The sequence below is a fragment of the Motacilla alba genome, chromosome 2 (assembly GCF_015832195.1).
Source record: "Motacilla alba alba isolate MOTALB_02 chromosome 2, Motacilla_alba_V1.0_pri, whole genome shotgun sequence".
Taxonomy (NCBI): Eukaryota; Metazoa; Chordata; class Aves; order Passeriformes; family Motacillidae; genus Motacilla; species Motacilla alba.
In genome coordinates this window covers 109,572,742-109,598,334 of record NC_052017.1, presented here as the reverse complement: position 1 = coordinate 109,598,334, position 25,593 = coordinate 109,572,742, and the positions used below count along the sequence as shown (strand labels likewise).

The window sequence follows — 25,593 nt, the reverse complement described above, 5'->3', positions numbered from 1 at the left end:
AGTTTTAAGGGCTCTGCACTATATGCCCACCTTAAAAAGCTTTTCTTTTGGCTGTACCTCTACCACTCCATCAGGACAAGAGAATTTTCTTCTCAGGGTGTCATAGCATTTGGCATTTTTTCCTTAGGAGACCCTACTACTGGAAACAGGAGGTTGAACAGACTCTTTTGCTCTGCAAAAGAACAAAGAAGTTCTCCATGGTTCACAGCTGCAGAAAACAACATGCAGCAAGCCTGAAAGCAGGGGAGCTCTAGCATCTCATGACTGTTCTGTAGCATAGACTCGTGATCTGTGAGCACTTGGGATGTGGCAGTATTGAAAACAAGCTCCTCAGAGGAAAAATTACAGGAAGTCTGACCACAGACAAATGTGGCCAAATGGCAGCTTTACATGTGTCCTTGAGGCATTAATATACAAGCCCCCTTTCCTTGCTCAGTGGCTATAGCAGTCCTGGACCAGAGCCTCATTTTCCACAAGCTGTTGAATGTGTTTGACCTGTTTCAGCACACACTTAAAGCCGAAATGGATGTTGAAGCCAGCCCTACAGACATCTGAGATGAACATCCTGATGCCACAAGCTCTTGTACTCTATGAAGAACTGAACCAACTTCTCCCAGGATGATTTCATAGCAAGCCTTCTTCCAAAGAGAACAGTTTTCTTTAATTTTCCATGTTCAATACTTTAGGTGGCTGGACCTTTTGGAAATAACTGTTCCTGAGAGCACAGTTCCTGCATGTGAAGAAGACACTCTGGACTGCTGCCAATGCCCACTCAGCCCTGGAGATGTTAGTCCTCCCTTTGGAAATGCTTTTGTTCATTTTGATTGAGCCAGATGAACATTTGGATATGGAGCTCAAGCTCCTAGAGTTAGCATCTGCTACTATAATCACCCATGTACATATTTATCCCTAGAAAAACATCTCAGCCATCTGATAGCTGAGTGAGGGACTGACCTGCTCCTACTGGTGCACATATTCCTATATCAATTAGTCTCTGCAAGTTGTTCCATATTGGAATTTTGCCTACGTTACTATTTGCATACAAGGCATATACACATCGTATCACGTAGCCTTACAATTTTGTGTGTATTTTGATTCCTACTGATCAAGAGTCCGGATTTCTTTCTTCTCAGAGGCTGACACACAGTCACGTCAGTTGAATGGGTTAATTCTTTTTTAGCAGTCAAGTCAGTTAGGTATTTCTGCTGTTTTCCATAAATCCAAATCTGGTAAAAAGATTATCATATCAATAAATTGTGTGATTTAATCTGTAGGAGTGGGCAGATGAGATCTCCCTTGCAAATCTGTTGACATTATTAATGAGTTACAGTTCTAATGCTGAATAAAATCTGAATTGCAAAACTGTGCAGTAAATTTATTCTCATGGCACAGTAGTGCATTTTAGCAGTCTTCCATGACTTTCTCAGCTGGTTCACGTACAAGAGGCACCCATACGCTGAAGAATTATTGCTTATTTCAGAGGTTTCAGCTAGCAGTGAGTATTATTTGTTTTGAAGGTTTTAGAAAAGATTCAGTGGGCTAATGAGACAGTAGAAAGTAAGAGGAACAAAAGTCCAAGGGGAAGGTTCATATGTACCCACAGATCCTACAAATGAATAAAATGTGGTATTTGAAAACATACCAAATTCTTCACCAAATCATGACCAAATTTATAATCTTTAAGAACATTTTTATAGTCTAATATTGTTCTAGAAAAAATATATATGCAATGGAATGCTATTTGGTGAAGGAAACTGCCTTTTCCTGACAGTTCTCATATTCCTTCTGTTCACGAGGCTTCACTGAGAACATGATTTTCCATACCCATATTTCCATAATCTCTTACTTTTTTGCTAGTCTTGCAAAGATGATTAGCTGGACACTTTTTAGTGTTGTTTCACTGCTTCTGCCTAATAATGAAGGTTTTAAATAAAACTCTCACTTCCTTTTCTCCCTTCTGTGTGATAAACTATCACATCTGTGATTCCAAACACAGAGAGGAGTAGTACTCAGTAGGAAAATGCCTTGTTTCCTTTTATCTAGATTCCTTAATTTTTTAATTCCCTGGACAAACTCACTCCTAGTGCACCTCTGTGACAGTCAGTTAGATAATGTGTTAGTGGTACTATGCTATGAATCACTTGCATCCCTGGTGCCTTATACTTTGGGCCACAATGGATGGGCTGTATTAGTGAAAGAGCTCTCGGGTGTTTGAATTAGGGTCCTCATTCACCCAACCAACCAAGGTCCCTAAATCTAGACAGATTAAGCTCCCCTGATTGCTTAAATAATTTGATCTGGACTCCCTTGCTCTGCTCAAAGTGGTGTAATCAGAGCTAAATCACTGTCCTACTTCACTTGAGTTTTCCCTTGTACAGCTAATCTTCCCCTGCAAAGACTTCCACCTTTTCTGAATCCTCATTTTCAAGAACCCCCACTCAACTTCTTGCAAACCTGTCCCATTCTGGGATCAGGGATCATTAATGGGCTGCACATTTATATGTTTTTTTATTTCACAAATTCTCTCCCAGGCAGAGTGGCTGCTTCCTTCTTCAACAGCGTTGAAGTCACCTCACTGCAGCCAGGGGAGTCTCGCTCAAACCTGAGCTATGACCGTGCAGTCCCCACAGTGCCACACAAAGGACACTTGCTCAGGGCCGTGAAAAAGCTGCCCACCACTCAGACTTGGCTTGATTATACCCTAACTCAGACTGCCCCTTCTTGTCACTAAAAGGGGTGAGTGAGGGGAAGGCTTGGCCTTCGCACCATCCCTCAGTTCCCACAGGAATGCTTCCAGTCTGCTGACAGTGGCAATAAGCCCTGTGAACACGGGACCACCACGGTATAAATGTATGGGGAGAAACAGAAAGGTTATTTGGAATCTTTTACTTAGTGCAGTGGAGAAGGACTGCACATTTCAACACCCTTGATGTGTTGCCTGATGTTAAAGCAGTAGTAAGTCCTAAGAAAGAAATATGTTGTAAGTTGTAGGTAATAGAAAGCATTCCAAATGTTGGAAACCCTTGATGGGAAGCAGGAAAAGTACTAAACTGTCCAACTTGAATTTCAGGAAGGCTCTCTATCTTCTCTCTTATTGTTTTGGTTCCTCAATTTTTCCCCTTCTAAAGTACTTCCTCCACCTCATGATGCCACTTGAAAGCCTGTCACATTTAACCTAGTGATGGGTAAAAGCAAAAAAAAAAAGGTGCATAAGGAACATGGGGGAATTAATAGTTTTTTGAGTTTGACATGGGTCTGAATAAACATTTAAGTTCAAGGTTGACATTAATTATTTCTCTTTACCTCTGTGGATGAATGGTTAACAGGGTAAAAACCACAATAACCTGTGGCACTGTTTCCACTTTCATGTCTTTACAGGTGCAGTTAAGTTTGTTTAACTGCATTAACAACACTGCTAGACTTAAGGAGGCAGCATAAAACCTGAAGGAGTAAATGATATTAAATTCATTTCCAAGAAAACTCAGCCAACCTGATGAAGCAGACTGGGAGGGAGAGAGGATGAAGTGTTAATAAATGCTAAAGAGAGCAGATCATTAAAAAGTACTGATAATAAAAATCACTAAGTAGATAAAGCCCTGAATTCTGACTGAAAACAGATGTTGTGAACCACTGTGCAGACAGTAACAAAATCAAAACTTGTTCAACACCTTCAAGTGAAGCTCAAACAACAAAAACCCCCTACATATACTTTTTGCATTGATTTGAAGACAATCACCTCCTAATCTGTAAGACTGGTCTCTCTGCAGTAGAAGTCTCTAATTATTCCAACTGCTGTCAATGTCTTCATATTGTCACATTAGCAAAGCAATTTCAAAAAAAAAACCACTTGGAAAAGCTAAGAGAAAACTCTCTGGGAAGTTGAGCTGCCACGCAAGGGAGGGTTAAGATCTCAGGTTAATCAATGCAGGTGTACCTTACCTGGGTCTGCAGTTTAACACCTCCACACGCCTCTACCTTCCTCTGTGCACAACAAGTACTGGGATCTGGAGCATTTGACCTTCTCCAGCTCTCCAGCAAAAACTCCAGCGCAACCTTTACCTTCAGCAAGGAGCTGTGTTCCTTTTCCCCCCCGTGTTCTGCGCAGAGCAATCTAATACACCTCATCATGTGGTGTGTTGCTATAGCAGCAATGAATCCAGCTGCTGCAACACAAAAGACTGACAAAAAGTTGGGTTTTTTTCCTGTCCACCCACCCGGTAAAAGTCAGGGTTGTTTTCTCATGCAGCAAATCTAACCCAGATAGGCTCATGTCACCTGTGAGAGCTAAGTAATGGCAAAGTCTGAAAAGAAAGACACAAATAAACTATAGGTTTTGCTTTGGGGGACAATTTGGGGTTTATTTTTAATAAAACAAATGAGTCAGTAGTATGACATCAACACCCCTTAAGCAGATAATCATTATTTTTCTGCTCCTGCCATTCACGGGTTTCAAAATTTAGGTTCTTACCTCCATAGGAATTGCAATCACAAAATCATGCTCAGCAGTCAGAAATTCACTGGTAATACAGGTACAGATACAGTACCAGTACAGAGCCAGTACAGGTGGTGAACACCAGATTTACACCTTCAGAAACAAAACAACCATGCACTTTCACCATTGTGGTCTGGAAAAAGATTTTTACAAAATTTGTTGCTTGTGGAAAAAAAATGAATTTATCTGGAAATTGCTAAATAATCATTATTAATACTGTCCTACCAGATTAGGCATGAGGATTAACCATGACAGAGCCTTTTGAGTTAAACATTGATGCTTTACAGCTTCAAATGTATTCTTGCACTACTGAGACATCTTATGAATATCATTCAAAGTTTGCCTTGGGAAGTGTACTAGAACACATGAATTACCACACTAAGGTCCCAATCTTGTAACTGAGTCTTGGAGAACCAATTCTTCCTGCAAAGCAGGGCCATATTCTTCCTCCAGCAGTTTCAGCAGAGAAAAGGATAGAACATGTAATGTGGCCAAGCCTCTCCGCTGCAGACAGCTTCTGCAAGAGAAGGGACTGAAGTGGCAGCAACCTGATACCTGCCACATGAACTGGCTCTTGCTTTTCTGAAATGGTCCTAATGAGGACCCAGGAACCTGCCTTCCCCTAAACATGCTAGGCATTTTGACTAGGACTAACTGCTTCTCATTTTCAGGATTAAAAGCCTGTTTAAGGTGTGAAAGGTACTACTGCTCCAGAATGTAGTCCAGCAACTACATCATCAAAGAGTCAACTTTTCTATCAAGTTCTCAATTTGTCTGAATGTAATGGAAGATGTAGAAAAAACAGCTACTGCTATCATGGACCTCAACTCACTCCATTAGAGAGTCCAAAATAAAAATAAACCCCTAATTACTAATTCATTCTCTTTTACTGTTTTATAAGTAGAGTCAAATTCTATCCAAGTTAATTCATAATATTTTTTTACTCTATTTTCATAAAAGACTTGCCAAAGCTGTTTGTGGAATCTGCATCTTGCTGTATCTGTCAAAATCTGGCTTTGGCGTCCACAGATCTCCAGTTTTGAAGATGCTCAAAGTAGTAGCTGTTCCAAGAGACCTCTGAAGATGGAAAATAACAATGCAGGCTCCTGAAAGAGTCACCTTACTTTGCCTTGAAATAGGTATTTACCTATTGATTCACATTTAAAATTCTGTCTGGCACTCTGGATACTGGGTCAAAAACACATGGTGCAAGAGGATTCTCCTCACAATAATTTCTACAGTTACTCAATGCCATTCTCTTTTTAATACACAGTGAATTTTCTTCCCCTGATGCTGACGATCAGAACGGATAGGCCATAAAGCACATCCTGAGGTTGTATAATGTGTTTGAGTTTCAATTGCTACACAGTTGTTTGCAATACTGTACTTTGCCCACCAATAACTGCAAAAGAACCCCAAAAGCTGAAAGGCAAGCAAACTTTCCATGCACATCTGTTAATATTACAGTCTGCCTTGAGTACTGTTAGTGGCTTTACTTGCATTTTGTGTAGAGTAAAAGAAGTAAAAAAGAAAACCTACTAAGGGATTCTAACGGAGTATTAAACAACATCACCTGTTAGAAAAGAAAGAAGCACAGGCTTTTGAAGAGCAATATCCCTCACTTTGAACCAACAAACGATCCAGGTCAGGCAGCTGAAGCTGCAGGCTACAGCCCGAGCAGAAGTCCCCCCCACTCCATGACCAGAGGGCTTTCCCACTCAACAGGACTTGCAGTTGTACAGCACCTGCTCACTGTTTATAGAAGGGCTGACAACACACAGATTAACAGAGCCATAATTTCAATAATTCATGTCTTCTCTCATGTCCCAAGGCCAACAGCAGCCTCCCGTGTCACTCATGATTTCACGCTTTCACAGTCTTTATCTTTCCTGCTGTGTTCCCCCCAGATCTCCTTCATCCCATGGATTTGTAAAAATCTTCAGGAGACCTGCAGGAAAATCCAGACAGTTTTAGAAATTGTGCCTGTCAGTAATGGAAGATAGCCCTGAACTCTTCAGGGATTTTTTTAAACACAGGTAGGCACTTGGAATGTGCTAAGAAAAGTGGAAACCAGCTTCCAGATGGCAGTTACTTTTGTATGGAAAGGGTCGGGCACGGCTTGAAGCATCATCGCATGCTCACTGTTCTGGAACAGAGTCAGTTAATAACTACCTGGGAAATGCAACAGGAGAAGGAGCCAATGTCAAATGTACTCACAGGAAGGTTACTCTGTCTTTCTTTAAACACCTGTTGGCCAGGGGCTGCCTGACACAGATGGCATCAAGCACATGTGCACTTGTAAGATGAATGGCTATTTTCCCATCAAAATATTTTCTCATACAAAATGCTACTGAACCTTCTAGAGCGCTCTGTTCTTACTGCCATAGGATAACTGATCCTTTTCCACAATACTTGAGCCATACAAAATAAAGGTAAAGCTTGGCTCCTGTGGGTATTGATTCCCTTTGGATGAACTCTGACTCCCTCTGGATGAACTCAGCCTGCAGCAGCTGCCGAGACTTGACTTTCCCTTTAGAAGGCAGTGTGAGCACAAGGGATGGAGTACTGGGACTGCTCCAGCACTTCCAAACCAAAGCAGGAAATGGCAAAGGGAATCACATCTCGCTGCTCCACTTGCCTGACAGACTGCATGACTTCTTTCACAGCACCCCTGCCCAGGCACCAGGCAGCTGCTTGGGTCAATAGGCAGAAAAGGCCTCCCTAGTGCTGCCCAAAGGGCTGAAGGTTGAGCTGCAAACCCAGGAGATGGCGAGATACTAAAAGGAAACAACCTGTGGTTGGCTCTGTTTGCTGCCAGATTTCTGAGCCAGAGATGATCAGAGTTTTACGCTTCCTTTTTACAGAGACCAGTGCCCAGTCTTCTTTCCTCATTTAATTGCTTTCACAAGGAGCCAGGACCATTAAGTCCCATCGATCCAAGATGCATCCTGGCTGAGCCAGCCTCGGTGTCTCAGCAGAGCTGCTGGGCACAGTGCAAGGGCACCCAGTTGGCTCCTGAGGGGTGTCCCCAAGATGCTGGGCCAGCTCTGGCTCCCAGCCTGCCATGCTGGACCCAGGCAAATCTTGCAAGCACTTGGACATCACCTCAAGGTTCTGCAAGCCCCAACAGCATGGATCCAGCTGGCTTTGCATAGCCTCCAAGCCTCATGCAAGCCACTGCACGGGAGGGCAGGGCAAGCCAGAGGGCACGGCTGTGGCTGCACCAGCGCTAACAAGCCTGTCTGGGCTCCAGCTGACCCAGATGCCCTTCTCAAATTAAAATGCCTCAGGCTACAGTGGTGGAAATACAATGCAGAATCCTCTCTGTGGCTGAGCCATTTCACAACACTGCAACTATTTTGTTCCAGTTCCAGTACTGCTGGGAAGGTGGAGAGAAGAGAGCATCCCTGGACTGGCACATGAGAGACCCTGCACTGAAGGCAGGCAGAGTTTGTGTTATGAAACTGCGCCCTTATCTTGTAATAGCTGAAAAAAGGTTGTGACAACTAAAGTCTGTAACGCTCCTCCTTCCCCCTATTCCCTCCTCCCTGCGGATCCAACTATCTGGTAACTGGCAGTGCATGCCACTGGCAGCCAAATAAACACTTAAGCCCTATGGTGCAAGAACCCCTAGTGTCCCAAAAAATTATTCCAATTATTTGATGAACTGGATTTCTCATAAAGTGTGTGCCTCTGGTTGAGATTAAACTCTGAATGCAAAATAAAGCACTTAAGGCAAAATAGGTCAGAATGAGCAAAAACTCTTTGAAGCCTGGGATCAGCCTCGCTTATTGCCTACCAGCAATGGACTCCTGGGGTGGCTGGGAAGACAGGTGTGCACCCAAGTACACTGCCACACCAAGCCAAACGAGGGACCCCTACCTTGGCAGAGAGCAAGTGCAGCAACCCTGCCTGCACACACTTCCATGGATGCCTGCAAGATGCCTGCCAGCTTCTCAGCTGGCTCCTACAGGATTGCTGAACAACTGAGAAAATGCAGATACATGGGGAAGGGAAGAGAAAAAGCGAGGAAGAAAGCAAAAAAGCAAGCAAGGAAGGAGGATATATGTAATTTCCAGCCTACTTTTCATCATTCCTACCTCTTCCCCAAGAGTGCCTGTGAACAGCTTAGGAACTGGAGGGTTTGACCTGTGCTCCCCATGCTGCTACAAGGAGCACATTCTTTTGAACACGGGAATGGTCTGTGCAATCCCCTTGTTAACTACTGGTGGGCCACTAGGAATTTTTGCTTACTATTCCAAATTGTTTCTGTATTTCTCCTTCTTGGGGAGAACTCACCGGCCACCACAAAACATTGCCAAATATTTGCCATCTGTGTCAAGACTTTGTCAAGTCAGGCTTTGCATTTTTTCTTTCTCTTCAAGGTGCTTGACATGTTCCTTGTCTTGTCCTGCTGCCCCTTCAGAGAACAGTTACTATGGCACTGAATGCAAGGCCAGGGATGCCCCATGAAGCAGCACTGTTAACACTGCGGGGAACAAATGTTTGAAGACTGGACTACAACTCTACAGCAGAGTGACAGCTCGAGCACTTCCAAAGCAGCAGAGCAAACATGCAAACACAAGGGGCCAGGGAGCAGTTTGATGAAACAGCCTTTTTCTAATGGTTCTCAAAAGGATATGTTTAAAAAAACATCCACAAATAAACTGGCAATTAGGATCGCTACCACCACAGTTGCTTACACTCCTGCAGAGACAGTTTTATATGAAACACATTTCTTCATTTATATTTTAACATATTTCTGCAAAGGCAAGAGCTCAAACTGCCTCAAAAAACCATCGGGGCTAAATCAGCCTAGCCACTGGCCTCTGGCCACTCACCCAAAAGCAATGGGGCTGCTGCTGGTCCTGCCCAGACCTCCTGCTCTCTTGTCCTCCACCACTGCTCACCCATCAGCACCTCCAAGGTGCACCCCCAAAGCAGCTTAGGTGTGTGGTGTGGGCACACATGCTGTAATAGGCATGCAGTCATGGCCCAACACAGACGCCCTTTTCTCACATTGGGCAGACAATTTTAAAAGAGTGCAAAGTCTCTTTCAGCAGTTCAAGGATAAATCGCCTTTAAGACATAAACAGACGTAAGCAATGGATGAGGTGAAGGCAGCAGACAGTCCGAATTTGCATACATTCTATTTTAAGCATCTAGCATGAATGACCTGAATTGCCCATGTGGAGACACCTGCCTCTCTACGATGAAGTTATTGGGAATTGCTGCTCATAACGCTGTTGTCTGAAATGCATCCAAGTTGCACGCTTAAAGCAGATGGCATCAGTACATCTCCTAAGGTTCTGCTCTAAGTAGACAAACCTTAACCTCTTTTAAAATGAACAAAATAAATTACTGGAGTGCAGACTGAAATCCAGGTAATCCAGGGGCTGTAGGGTCCTTTTGCAGAATCCCCTTATGCCAGCGTGGTTATAGCTGCTGAGAGAACAGCGGTGAGGGCTTCTGCCTGAAGCTCTAGGTCACTTCATCCATATAATTTGCCTTTACCTCACCCAACCAGCACAAACTGAAGAAGGTCAACCCAGTACAGAAAAACAAACCTTGTGGGCAAAATGGAGGCCAGCCAAGGAGGTGGGAGGAAGTCAGCAAGTGCCACCCTTCCCTTGGAGTCAGTGCTCGTCCCAGGGGTGGATGGTGAGCGACAGTGGATGTTGTCAGAACCAGGGCTTTTAGACAAGGAGCTGAGCAATATTTCTGATCACCTATCATGCAGTTCTTCTCCATAATATTCTGCCCTGCAGTACTGGCCAGATTATGTTATCAGTAGATAATTTTGATTGCTGAAGTTTCCCCAGCAGTTTCAGTCAGACACACTAGTCTTCCTTGCTTTCTGATCCCAGATCCAGGTTCCTCTGATAGGAACAGGTATTAAGACTCCTGCAAATACAAAGCTTTATACAGTCTCCCAGAATGTTTAATCCTTATGATTATTAGGGATATATTTAAATACTGTCATTATCAAATTTTGTTTTGTTAAGTTTGAGGGGTTTTTTTGCCTACATCTGTCACAAAATATAAAAATTCTGTCTTGTAAGAGATCTAAGGATTTCCTTTTTTCAGCTTAGCATAAACTATACATGATGATGTTTGCCTCTGTGGATATGTGGTAGGAATCCTGTTAGCATTTACATATGCCTCCCTAGATATTTATTCCATGCTTTAATTAACCCTAGGATTTGAGTCTTTCATGAGAAAATTATCAAGTAGGGCCACTGCAGTGTGATTTAACCACTCAGCCAGAGGGAGACAAGGGTATTTTATTTTCAAAATTACAAAGGATATGCCAATAACCTTTTAAGTTCAGTAGTTCACTAGCAGTTACAGCACCATGATAAAACCAAAGTCACTGAAGATAGCACCATAATATTAGCAGCTGAAAAGCTAAAATGGATATGCATGTCTGGCCTGTTTTGTTTTACCTAGTTTAAAAGTACCAAGGGAAGTATGCCATTATCTATCTCACAGCCTGCTTTTATAACCACAACCTGGCATTCTATATTTACAGCTTGGCACATACTATGAGGGAAAGTGATGTGCAGCGCTCATCCCGTTCCTCATCTGTGATAAACATTAAGCTGCCACAAATTTAATAACAGTTAAGCATCTCTATTTGAGAGCAATCCTGTGGTCTGGCAGGTAGGGTGGGATTGGAGCAAAGAGACCACCAGCTAAATGAGACCTCAGGACTACTCCTGATCTCACCCACCAGTCCCAAGCCCTGGGGACAGAAGCAACAGCACCCATCTCTGGGGGCCTCCTGCTGCTAACCCAGGGCCAGCTGACTGTGTGCTTAGGCTACCTGAAACACCACTGCACAGATAATACACACTTCACCATCTGGAGCTTTCCTCCTCAACCACAAATGCCAGAAACCTTATTTCAAAGAAAAGCAAAAATGTATACATTTCTTGTCCATATGCTACTGGGAGCTGACTGCCTCTCCGAAGCTGAACCTGGCTACAGGTCAGGTCTGCAGGTTTCCAGAAGAGAGGGGAAGAACCAGACTCAGCTGATAGGTGAAGTAAACAGTGTCCAACACCATGGCAACGAGAACAAATTCCTATCTATCTGCTTTCACACATATCTTCTCAAGCTTGCTGCTGTGTTCCTGTGCTGCCAGGCAGCGCGAGCATTCTTGCTGTGGGGCTGAAACAGCATGCCTCCCTCAATGCTATGAAAGTTATTTTGCCCTCAAGCAACAGAAACCCAACACAATTTTGTTTGACAAGGCTTCTCGCTAAAAAAAGAACCATAGTATTTAACATGAACAGTCCTTAAAATATACAATAAACTACTTTTTTTCAAATAATCACATCTTCAACTTTCAAATATGCTATTATTACACAGTATGTAAAATGACTTCAAATAAAAAAAAATTCTGCAAGTAAGTATATTTTTATTTCCTTTTGTTTGCTTTATAGTTTGAACAGCACTTTGTACTTCTATTTTTGCAGCTTTTTAATATAAAAGGAGAGGAGAGCAGTAACAGAATAAAAGTAACACAGACAAGAAATTAAGAGAAATGCATTAAGCTAAAGGTATTTTTAACTCTTACTTTAATATTTGATTACACTTCATGGCACTCATCTATATTTTTGAAGAAAGGCAAAAAGTAGGCTTTTGCTGCGATTTTACATATTGCTTTATTATCTTACCCCCAGTGCTTTTACTTACTGTTCTTTGTCAATAACCATCTTTTGCCCTTTTTAGCAACTTGCCTAAATAAGTCTGGGAGATCAGCAGGAAGCAGCAACGTGTCTGAGATGCTTCCACCTCCTTACTGCTCTAAACTGAGGGAATGTTTCCCTGTAAGTGATCAGAGCCCCAGAACTCTGGAGGAGATCCAAAAACACATTCATGCACAGGCTTTAGAGAAACAAAAGATTCAGCACTGCCTTACCTGGTCACCACCTTGCTGTTTGTGCTGGTCCGAGGCAGTCTCCACCCACACCACTGAGAAACCAAGCACAAGGTATGGTTGTATGCATAAGCCTAAATCCTCTGCCATTTTATCCACTGTATTTTGCAGAACACATCTCCATCACCTGGTTCACTTCAAGAAGGCAAATCAGACATAAACCGGCTCTTTGAAGGCCCTGCGTTACATCTAACAGAGCCAGTACTTCTGAACAGACTCACTACTGGAGGTCACTGTGCTCCCATGCAGCCAAAGCACAAGTGAGGCTCACAGGATCTGCTGAAACTTAGCTGGCCCCTGCACCCCTGCTCTGCTGTGCAGAAGAAAGCCTGCTTTTGAATTCAATGAGTCCAACTAAGCACGTTCCTAAGTCTTGGGAGGACTGGTAACCAATAAATCTTGCATTGACAGAGATGCAGCTGTTTGAAATAAAAACAACTCTTGATTTTCATTTATGGGTCGATTAGCATTTTTTTTTTAATTCATGCACTGGGATGTAGTGGTTTCCCTCTCCCTAAATCTCTTTGAAAGCATGTTAATGTGTCTTCTTTTTAATTTAGCAAAAGCAAAAATGGACAGATTCAGCAAATCTATTACTCCACAGAAAGAAATGGTGTGAACCAAATAGGGCACTATCAACAATTACAATTACAATAATACGTAAGTATAACTGTATCTATCTGCTATCAGCATGGAAGGTAAGTACAAGGCACAGAACCGTCATGAATGTCAAAGCCTTCCTAGAGAAATTTTTGAGGAAAATGTGATTATAAACAGTAGGTAAACCACAGTGCAGGTTTTTACATGACTTTTACCAACGCAAGCCTGACTTTCCTGCTGGGAGTATGCTGAAGCGCAGTTATATGGGGGACAAAAGGAAAGGCACAAGAAGACAAAATGAAATAAACTTGACCATCATGTTTCAGTGAGCTTTGTCATTGTGCAGTACATGAAGCACTCTCCAGCTGAGGGCACTGCAATGGGACATTTTGCTGCTTTCATTTGGCCATACAATAGACATACCAGTGTCCAAAGAGCTCTAAGTGCAAGTTGGGACCTCGTTCATAATATCCCCACCTACTTTCACTTTGACTCACTGAAGTGTGAAATGTGCAGGAAACGGAAGAGTGTCCTGGCTAAAATTAGTCAGGTTGGATGCCTGCCATCAACTCAGGTGGCTGAACAGGGTTCCGGCTTCAGCTGCAACCAGTTTGTTGCAATCTTCAGCCAGGAAGCCTGAAACAAACTTCACAATTACTGTAACAACCTATTCCCAAATCTCGAGTGGGCAAGTGGTTTCCACCCATATCTGGTGAACTCACCTAAAAGACCCTTTCCTGTGTCCACTCTTTTTCCCTGTGCATGGCTCTGCAGTGGAGGGGGTCCTCAGAAAGGCTGAGAGAAGCTGTGGGCAGCTGCCCCCTTAACAGTGTGTGAAAAGACTCAAGACCACAGTCAAGAGCAGCTTGAAAATAGAGGGACAAGATGGTGAGAGAGAGCAGGAATGAAAGTAGCCAGGAGAGGTATCAGCCCTGAGCTGGGTTGCTGGGGAATCCATCTGGGATTGTTGGATGGAGTCAAGGCTGTGGGTAGCACAAGTGCTGCTGAAGCCAGCTGTCTGGTTTGCCTTCTCCTGACATTTAGCCAACTGATCTCCTTTGAAAACATTCCATACAGAGTTTTGGCATAAAGCATTCTGGCAGAAAAGTCTGTAAAGAGTTAATACGTTTGGTTTTCAGCTCTGACAGGCTGGATTCATTTCCTACTTAACACTCAAATAGAAAATCTTCTCACTGTGCTTTTCCAAAAGAAGAGAAGTTCCCATTCCATTCAAGTAGATAAGCAGCCTTTTGCTCTAGAGAGGCCAATGAGGGAAAGCAAACGAAGGATGTTGATTAAAAGAGAGGCAAAACAGTCCCTGCCTTCCTGAGGAGACCTATACAATTCTTAAACCACTACAATAAAATGGCCTGGACGTTCATATTGGAAAAGTGACTCTCAGGATTGGCTTCCTGATCATTTAAAAATAGAGTACCAACCCAAACTGCATTCATATTAAGTAAAACAGTAGTTTTAATTAATTTTCACTGAACAAGGAAATGTCTTAATTTTATTTTGAAGAATGTGGTCAAATATATTTTAGCAATTTCACTGTTATTATTTTAAGCTCTAGCTTTAGTATCAGTTGAGAAGTGAAGTATTCTCAGTTCATCATCTTTGTTTTGACAACAGTCTATTTCCTTCATTTTTACCTAAATTTAACTACAGCTGGTTTTCTTTCAATAGCAACATTTGGTATTTGTATCAGACAATCACCATAGCAAGAAGGTATCTGTAACTGTGAACCCAACAGAACTGAGTGTTATCAAAATAGTTTTTGAAACATTTGACAATTTAGAAAATGCCACATATTACGGCAATACTTCGGCCCATACTTTTCCCTGAAAACAAAACAAATTAAAATTAAAATTAATTTCTGGGTAAAGTTAAAAAGATAAATGATGAATCCCTCTTTCCTTTTCATCTGGTCCCCTGACCACATTAAACTTCAGCATTTAAATGGAAGCATGACCCCTAAGTCTTTGAATTTTTCGCTGAGAAGAATACACAGGACTGCCATCCATAGCACAAAAGATGAAAGAGGACAAAAATTATAAAATAGGGAGAGTTTTTATTTGATTGCATATGAAGGATCAGCAGAGACATCTGGGAAGCCAGATCTCCCAGTGCAATGACACGTTTCACCTATAGCTGTCCTAAAACCCTAAAACCTAGCACTGTGTGCTACTATCCTCTTTCACTGACTATCAGTTGCCTGATCAGTGAGCTATATCTAATCAAGTCTCACTTCACCTGCAGCCTCAAATTTCCCACTCCAGTTCTACTAAAAAGATGCTTGCCAGTGTGAATGCACCACCAAACCTGACTAAACTTCTCCCCTTCTGCCTCTGCTCTGCAAAATCCTCTTTTATTTCATGTGGACCTGGCAGGCGGGAAGAGAGTCCAGGACTCCAGCACTCACTTCCTCACACCTTAGAGACACTGGAAGTCCCCGACTGTGTAGGGGGGCTGGAGGACACGGACACCTGTTCCCTTCCAGACCCAGCCCTTTCTGAAGACAGAAGTTTCTAGTCTCCAGGCTAGTGCTGTGCTTGCACCTTTGCTCTTGTTTTCCTGATACATGGATATACAAGGTATAGTGACATTTCTTCCCAGGCTCATGCAAGAACCCCTGATCTTGCCTTTATTCCAGATGTAAATCAATGAAACACATTGATATGACAGGAAGGATTTCTCTGAGCTACTATTCACCTGCGATGGAAGCTGTAAAGTACCTCAGAAAGACACTCTAAATCCTGTACTTATCCTGAGTTTTGTGGGATCCATTGCTCCTTAGCCAGCTTTGAACATATTAAAAACTTTGTCTGTTTGCATCCCAATGCAACTTGCTCTCCTTTCTAAAGCACCTCTTCAGCAATTTTGGACAAAAGGAAACCTGAGTCACGGGATGTTTGTTTAAGGGGGAGAGGATGTTCATGATACACAAGAATCCTGTTATATTTTCACCTGCAAGCAGAAACAGCAGAGCCTGTCAGGCGACTAACAGATGTCCATTCTCAGGGATGATTCTCCACATCAAACATGCAGGAGAAAACCCTCTATGACCTGAAGAGTTAAGTGCAGTCTGGCCCAGGAAATGGAGGTGACTGCCCACCTGGAATTCAAGCCCTTGGGAATGACTGGTGCATCACACTGTGGACCTCCAAAAGAAGCACTTGCATAAACAGAGATAATCTTGACATTATCCTTATCTATCTTTACAGATGTTATTAACATATCTCCAGATAAATGCTGGGGGAAGATAGCTAGGAATTTGTATGTGAAGAAATCAAGTTGAATACAGCTGCAGATGATTAAACCAGTTTTGATTAACTAGTACCGAGCCAGTCAGCACTTGGGAGCAAGAATGCAAAGAAAGTGTTTGCATGTCCTGGGCATCTGGCCTGGGCAGCCAGGGCAGCAGCCACTACAGAAACTGCTGAAATGTCTGCAGATCATAGAGCAACCACAGCCAACATGAGCATGACAGGTCACTCAACTGTGGTAAAAAAATTCATAATGAAATGGATATGGACTCTTACACTGTAAAATGGAAGCTTTCTGGGGTGGGGGAAGCAAGGCTCAAAATGCAAACCACACAGAGCAATATTTTTATCTCTTTATACTGTAGGAGAAAGGGCAAATATACCCCACAGCTTAAGCAATGACTCTACATCCATTCTGACTGTCCTCTGGTAGCATTAGTCCATCATATCTGTTTGCCTTCAGTAGAGTCTTATTATGACTGACTATGACAAACTTTTCAGAGAAACTGTAATTAAAAATTGGTTTTTAAACGATTTGTCTACATTTACCTTGAAAATACCATATTCAACCAGTTACTTGAAAATCAAAGCTACTGATGATCAGAGAAAACTGTGGATTTCTGTTTTCACTTTTTCCTTTGAAATTCTACTCCTGAACTTGCCCCACCTGGCACCAAAACTTTTGTTTCTCTCCAGTTCAGTAGCAACATGGTTGCTTTCCATATGGAAATTATTTTAATAATAAAACATACCAGACACTTTGCAAAAATACTTCAAAATGAAATGTATCTTTAAAACTATAGCAAATTATAATTCATATTTTGGTATCACTGAGAACATCATATTTTAAGAATTGTTCCATCATGGGATGAGAGGCAAATTGTAAAGCCTTAAGGAGTACAGCAAAAGCAACATCATTCATAACTGGGTGTATTATTTTTGGTTTAAAACAAGAAATTTCTTTTAGAAAAAAAATTACTAAAGGACACATGTTAGAAATCACTTGTACTCAAGTATTTGCAATAAATACTTAAAACTAGTAGCTGAGTGTGGAGGGAACTTTCCAGTTCTGCTGCCATTCTTTATTTGAGCTAGCCTAACAGGGGATCCTGGGCCCAGATGCTCTTGAGCCCGGAGGAATGAGTAGGGAGATGTACCTAGGACTTGTTTCCAGGACCTGTTTCTCACCACACAGATGCAAAGGACCAGTTTTTGAGAATATGCCAGGCACCTGGGTACCTCACCTTGTCTGCAGAAAGCAAATGGCTCACAGACAGTGCATGAGAAAGCCCAAGTAGCTCTGATTTTCCAAATGGGAAGCTTGCCTAGGAGTTCTTCTGTTTGGTCCATTTTTCTTGCTTAGTACAGTTGGCAGGAAGGAGAATGAACCAACTGAGAGAAGGGCAATCAGGACTCTCTCCTTTGTGTAGTCAGCTCACACCTGGCACTATTTGCAGCTCAGTGCTGCAACCTCTGTTTCCCTTGAGGGCAACTCAAAATCTTTGTTCAGCTCCTGATTTATTCTCCTGTAAGGTCAGTTTAAACCTCCATTCTCCTCAGCAGAGATTAACTTCACTTAACTTTTGCTACAGCTAAATACAGTACTGGTATCTTTAAATAAATGCTGGGGTCTTTTTTTTCTTTTATTTTTTAATGACAGTGCTGAAAACAAATAGGAAGCAATCACATGACAGATAATTGAAATCAGCTTATCTGCTTAGACACTGCAGCAAGCATTGCTCAGAGAGCTCAAAACTTGCACCTGAAATATGAGACCTTTTCTCACAGTGTACTGTAAGAAAAAGTGTACTGTGTAAGTACACTTAGAGAGCACTGTGAAAAGCCAAGTGGGCTGGGACTTTTCCCAACACAGATTCATGGGTTGGAAAGGACTTTAAAGATCATGCAGCTCCAACCTCCTGCTTTTACTAGACCAGGATGCTTAAAATCTCATTCAACCTGGCACTGAACACTTCCAGGGATGGAGCATCCATATCTCTGGGCATCCTGTTCCAGTGCCTCAACATACTTATAATAAAAAATTTCTCCCTTACATCCAATGTAACATCAGTTTAAAGCCATTGCCCCTTGTCCTTTCACTATCAGTCCTTCTAAAAAGTCTCTCTCCAGCTTCCTTGCACACTGCCTTCAGGTATGGACAGGCTGCAGTAAGGACTCCCTGGAGCCTTCTCTTCTCAAAGCTCAATAGTCTCAACTCTCATGGCCTGTGTTCACTGGAGAAGTGCTTCAGCTTTCTAATCATCTTCACGGCCTCCTCTGAACTCGTTCCAGTTGGTCTAAGCTGCTCCTGTGTTGGGAACCCCTCAGGTGGACACAGGGGAAGAATCCCCTCTCTCACCCTACTGGTCATGCAGCTTTGGATGCTGGGCAGGACACAACTGGCTTTCTGGGCTGCAAGTGCACACTGCTGGGTCAGGTCCAGCCTCTCATGCACCAGCAACCCCAAGTCCTTCTCCTCTGGGCTGCTCTCAATCCATTCTCCTCCCAGCCCATATTTGTACCTGGGATTGCCCTGAACAAGGTGTAAGACTTTGCACTTGGTCTTGCTGAGCTTCATAAAGTTTGCACAGGCCCAACTCTCAAGCCTGTCCATGTCCCTCCAGTGTATTGATCATACCACACAAGTCTGTCATCTGCAAACTTGGTCAGGATACACTCAATCCCCCTCTCCATCAAAGACATTCAACAGTGCTGGTCCCACCACCAACCCCTGAATGCCACAAGTCACTGCTTTCCACTTGGACATCGAGCCACTGACCACAAGTGTGACCATCCAGCTAATTCCTTACCCACCGAGCGGTCCATCCATAAAGTCCATTCTGTTTTCCCTGTTTAAAAATGGGGGTTATACTTCTCCTATGGTTCCCCTTCCCCTTCCAGTCAGTGGGAATTTTATCAGACACTCCCAACCTCTCAAGTACAATGGATAGTGGCTTAGCCACATCATTTGCCAGTTCCCTCAGGACTCACCTCATCAGGTTACATGGACTTCTGCATTTTCAGGCTTCTCTGATGGTCTAAAACCTGATTTTCTCCTACAGTGGGTGGTTCATTCTCCCAGTCTCTGCCTCTACCTTTTGTGACTTGGGTGGTGTGGTGGGAGTGCTTGCTGGTGAAAATTTAACCAAAGAAAGTAGCTGAGTACCTCAGCCTTCTTCATGTCCCACATAACCACATTCTTTTGCAATCATACTTAAAAAACTATCCAGGCAAATTGAAACAAAGAGCATATTCATAAAGATTGCATTATGCTCCTAATTTGTCATTCAGGAGGATTCTGGCTTAATTCCCTGCTTGTTCTGATTCCAGTCCCCTGTCTATAAAACAGGATTTAATAGCACATCTTATCTCACAGCACTTTTCTGGGGACACAGACATTCATGAGCCTGGTGTGATAATGAGATCCCATAGACAAGAAGCTTAGAAATATCCAAGACAGACCACTCCTGCGAGAACTGTCTGCACAATAACCCAAGAGGCTCAGCACCAGCCGGATATGAATACAAGGACTACCTTGTTCCTTTGAGCCCCGGGGCAGTGTTTGTTACAGCCGAGAGGACTGCAAGCAAGCCAGACCAGTCAGACAGTCGGGAGAAAGGGGAGTTCCTGGGCAGGAGAGTGGCCTGGGACACCAGAAAACATTGGGGAGGAGAAGGTAAGAAGTGGCCTGAGTAACAGGTAAAGACATGATGAAATATAGGATCAGAGCAGGAGAGAAGGGACACAGCAGAGGCAAATGATGGTTAAAATAGAGAGGGGAAGGTGTAGCAGCTATAAAGAAAACTTTCTTGCAAGGCACACATCCCTTGCTTATGAATCATAACTATTAATAACCATCATTTATTCATGCTCATATGAGCCTATCAGTAGTTTCTGGAGCCGTTCAGTAAACCCAGCCTGGAGTCAGTTCAGGTCTTAATGGAGATTTTCTCAGAATTTTCAGTTCCTGTGTTCCTTGTGTCTTGTAACAGCACCAACAGTGTCACCTCCAAGCGGCCCGAGTACTTCACATTTCTCACTGCACGCAAACACGCAGAAGCGCAGTTAAATTATCTCACATATCACACAGTCTTCTTCCAGTGTAGCTGCACAGAGTAAAATACCATTCCTTCTTAACCAAAGACACCACTCCCTCCACTAGGACCAACAAAAAGATTATCTGTGAAGAGCATGAGGGAAACAGACTGATTGGTTGATTTTCACTCATGACTCACGTGATAACCACATGTCCTGAACACTCAGCCCTTAACAGTTCATCAGTTACATACCTGTTAGCCTTTCTCTAAACTTGCACCAGTAAGGAGACAAGAAAATAGCAAAGAGCATTACAACATGCCTTGGATTTCACTGGTCTTTGTGAAAAAATAAATAGACTGCATATAAAGGTTGAGCTGGAGATGAGGCTCCTTCTTTCTCTCCCTAACTCACTTGGACAGTAGAAAAGCTTTCAGACATTTCTTCCCTCAACATGAAAAGGATTAAGCAGCTGTTAACACAGGCTGTTATTTGGGAGGCTGTTAATAGAAATCAGGGAGAAATGTATAGCTCTCCCTGTCTCTCACACATCAGTGTCAGGGCACAGTCTAATAACTGAGCAATAAATCAAGTGAACCAAAAGTCTAAACATCCCACTGTCTCACTAAAGCAACTGCACCAGTTTTCATCCTTCTGCCTAATAGTGCTTAATCCTCACCCAAGTGACATGAAAGGCACCATCTTCTGAGGAAGGAAAGGATTCCCCAAGGAATTCACCCAGGTATACAATACAATGTGTGTGTCTTTGAGAAATCTCTTTCTTGTTTACTCTGACAACTTGACAAATTTATTTGCTAAAACAATAAATACAGCTCTGGCATTGTTGTATAGGCCTTCTCAACAGTATAGGCTTTTGCAGACCTCTTGTTGTAGAGGACCTCTAAATGGTTCAGGATTTTGTAGTAATTTCCAGTATCTTACCACGATTTCCAATCCAATCACCTCAAAAACAAAATGGTAAGGCACAAATCGAAAGCCCATTTCACCGAGAAGAGACCTTCAGATTAAATTTCTAAACTGAGCAGCCACAAATGCCCTTGGGAAAATCTTTGTTTACTCTCAATAGTTTTCTTTGTTTGCAAATGCTCTACGTTTCACTAACTACTGAACACATCAGTACTTCAAATGTAGGGCAAAATAGTACTTGCCAATATTTTTACAGACCAAGCTTCCCCTTGCCCCAACCCCCAGAGTCTCAAATACTGCTCACACACATATTATTACGTTCTTGCTATTTCCACTAGGGCCTTAAAATTACACTGAATCCTGGCCTCAGAGTGAAAGCAAAACTATGATTCTTCTCCAAATCTCAGAGGGCACTTGGCTGCAGGACCTGCTGTCCCAACGCACACCCAAAGGCACGTGGACCTGGCTCCTTATTCACAGCGGTATAAACATGGTGATGGTACTGATTTTGCTGTGGATATTTCTGGTCCAGCACAACCAAGCCAAAAGGCTGCTAAATTCCAGAGTGTTTTCTAAAGGTGAAGTAAGTCAGAGTAAAAATGTCTGTGTTTATTAGACTGGGCAATTAACATTCTAGGAGAAACCCCTTATAATGTGCGATGGTGAGTGAGAAATGTACTATTGATACACTGTAAAACTGTGTAGCATCAGGACGACACTGAGATACACCGACTTAGATATAATACTGAAGAGCAGGATTCTTAAATCAGAGAAAAAATGTTTAAATGAAGTTCACACGTTTCTCTGCTGGTGATAAGACCCAGGACAAGATGAAGGGAAAGCCTTTCATTCTGTGTGGGTTTTTTTTCCACAAAGCCCACTTGATCCTCCTGCTGTGTGTGAACACAAAGTGCTCAACCTGCTTGCTCCACACTTGAGCTGATGCTGGGATGCCATGGCCACTGAAGCAGCCTGTGACTGACAGGTCACTTTAGCAGCACGAACCTGATCTGAATCTGAGACTGTCACACAAGCACATTGGTGTCAAACCTGCCTCAGCATACAAGGCACAGCTTATGTGGGCTTGACACTGCGCACAGGAGATCACTCTGCTTTTTGAGTGACTCTGAGCCTGCAAACCAGGGATCAGTCTTTTGCCACCTCCTCTCCCAGTGCTAGGTGTTAGATACCCTGAAGCTGCTTCTAGGAGCCAAAAGCCATCAGGCTGTGCTTTACTGTCAAACATCAGTCAGGGATAAGCTGGCCAACAGCTGCACAAGGATGCCGTTGATGCTGCTTGCCTTCTTTGATGCACTACAGCTTTTTGATTTTTACTCTTGATCCCGTACGTGTTCCTGGGTGACAGAAACTATTTGAGGCTCTTCTGTTAATAGTTTCTTGATCTCTTGAAATGGCAGAGGACAACTCTGCATGATGCTGCGTGTTGTGTTTGTGTGGACAGGTTTTGGTAAAGGGTAGGCTACAGGGCTGGCTTCTGGGAGAAGCTGCTGGAACCTTTTCCCCCATGTCCAATGGAGTCTGTGATATCTCGCTCTGAGATGCTGGCCAAATCTGAGCCCACCAGCAACAGTGGTAGCACAAAAAATGATTGCGGAGGGAGAAAGGAATGAGAATATATGAGAAAAACAGCTCTGCAGACTCCCAGGTCAGTGAGGAAGGAGCGGGAGGAGGTGCTTCAGCACGAGAGGAGACTCCCCTGAAGCCCACTGAGGTCCACGGTGGAGCAGATATCCACCTAGAGCCTGTGGAGGACCTCACACCAGAGGCAGGGGGATGCTCAAAGGAGGATGTGACACTATGGGAAGCACATGCTGGAGCAGGACTTGTGAACCCATTGGGAGACCCATGCTGGAGCAGTTCATGAAGAACTGCAGCCAGTGGGAAGGACATATGTTGGAGAAGTTAATGGAGAACTGTCTCCCATGATGGGGACTCCACACTGGAGCAGAGGAAGAGTATGAGAAGTCCTCTCCTTGAGGAGGAAGAATCAGCAGAGACAATGTGTGTGAACTAACTGATGCTACGATTCCCCGTCTTCCTTGTGGTGCTGGGAGGGACAAAGCACAGAAAAATTGGAAATGAAGTTAAGACTGGGGAAAAGGGAAGGGGAAAGTGGTTTTAAATTTGGTTTTATTTCTCATTATCTTCCTTTGATTTGGCTGGATAATGAATGTAACTAACTTCCCCAAGTGTTCCAGGGCACTAACTGCCCAGCGATCTCCCTCTGTCCTTATCTTGACCCCTGAGCCCTTCACAGTGTTTTCTCTTCCCTGTCCAGCTGAGGAGGAAAGTGACAAAGAAGCTTTGATGGGCACCTGGAGTCAATTCAGGGTCAATCTGCCACATGGAAGTGCTCTCTCCTATATCAATGTTTGCATGGTTTGCTCTGGTGCCATCTGGCTATAGCCTGGGAAATGTTATGGATACAGATACATCCACAGTGAATTTTAAGGTCCAGCTTTGCTTGGTCGGGCCTAAGCAGCCCTGGGTGCAGCATGACTACAAGGTACATATCAAACTCCACCAGTTTCTTTGTATTTTGCTGTGGAGAAAAGAATGGAGAGGAAAAGCACTACTTAGAACAGAGAGACAGGCCCGGCCCAGAGAATGAAGGCTGGGGACATTCACACCAGCATGTCATCATATTCTAATGCTGTTAAATGTGGAGACCTCACCTCTGATTCAAGGAGTCACCAAGCCACAGTCATCTCTGTGCTGGGAATGACCATCAGCATATTTTCCCTACCTCTGGCAGCTTGATGAAAACATGTATGACACCTCAGGGCTGCCTGCAAGCTCTTACATCCACAATATGCACAGCTGTGCATTACTGCTGCTCCAGCAGCAGATCTGGCGTAGCAGCATCCTGGGAGCCAAATGGATAAAGAAACTGACACAGCTGTGAGGATGGCGGCACGAAGAGGGCTGAGCAGAGTGTGTGGGAGAAGGGATCTGCCACTGACAGCGCAGCAACACAGACCCAGAGTCCATGAAAGCTGTGCTGCCAATTGCAGGGCAGCTCTTCTCCCTGCTTATCAAATGGAGAATATGACACCTGTCTTGAGACGCTCCCTGCTCTGTTAGTGACTGTCACACACCCTGAGCAGACGTTTCAGGCTGTGCTGCCTGACAAATCTCCCAATGGATAGGAAAACAAATCCTTTCTTTGCCCCCTGCCAAGTGACTTTGTTTGTTTTAAAGAAAAAAAGGAATTTTTGTTCTTCTGCTGAGTTAGATACCTCATATTCAGCAGTGACTTGCTTGTGCCAAGGAAGCAAAAGGGGCTTGGGATAAGCTTAGTACGTTTTAGCAAAGCTCAAAATACAAAGGATGCCTCTTCAAAAGCTCTGTACAACCTCCCTCAAAGAGTGGATCCAATGCTTTTACATATTACTGACTGTTTTCCAGGGAGGCTGCATCTACTATGGTAGCTAGAAGGTCCATCAGCTAAGGTATGAAATCAGGATTATTTTTAGAAAAATACAGGCTGGTGGAGGAGGCAGCATGCGATCAGAGATGCAAAAGCCTTTCTTGGCAATGCATCTTGACTCCACAGGGCTTAAAAGATATGGCTGTAACAAGACCTTTTTATGAACAAAATCAGGAAAAAATCTGGCTCAGCCTACAGGCCTATTTTCCATGGTATTTTCCTCTTCTCCTTCTGTGGTCCAGTTTGATACTCTGCTCACTGAACAGCTAATGTATGACTACCTCGTTTTCAGAAGTAAACAATAAATATTAATTTTTTAAAAGAAAAATCTTCTTTACCCATTATTAAGGACTGCATGCTGGGAGGGTCTCTGCTGTGTGATCCCACTCACACAGGAAGGAAAAAAACCAGCATAAGCTAATAAATCCATTAGCTAAAATCATGCACTGTCAGTAAGAGCACACAGTCCCCTGGAAAGTCATTCAAAGTCCTTGCCATTCATCCTGAAGAAGCTAAACCTGTAAGAAGCAGGCTTCTGTGGTACAGGGGATTGACATTTAGCTTGAAAAATAGTTCACTAAAGCCTAGTGTCTGCTTTTAATATAAAGTTGAATGAATTATAATCCATGTGTATTGTGAGCTGATTTTGGGCACTAAACAACTAAATTTTCTCACTATCAGAAAAAAATCATGTTTCCATTGCAAAGACAACTGAGCTTTCAGGAGTATCTCAGGAGGCTAATTTGCACCAAATTTCTGTTATAAGCTTGGTTCAGGCAAACATTTTAGACATGGCCCACCCAATAAGCTCCTGAGCCTTCCCAAATCTGAACACATATGGGTAGCCATTTTTAAAAATATTTAGTCACTGCCTGTC

General features: G+C 43.1%; 1 protein-coding gene across 8 annotated transcripts in view; it reads right to left on the bottom strand.

The window, feature by feature from the left end:
• Positions 1-25,593, bottom strand: part of DTNA (dystrobrevin alpha) — a 225,486-nt gene that overhangs the window by 119,891 nt on the left and 80,002 nt on the right. Inside the window, exon 1 of one of the 8 annotated variants that reach the window (XM_038127894.1) lies at positions 12,420-24,919. The exons of 6 other annotated variants lie outside the window; for them this stretch is intronic. The gene's annotated coding sequence lies outside the window, so the exon portion shown is untranslated. Of the gene's footprint in view, positions 1-3,939; positions 11,866-12,419; positions 24,920-25,593 lie in introns of those variants that run through there. One more of the 8 variants, XM_038127893.1, reaches the window with a different exon arrangement.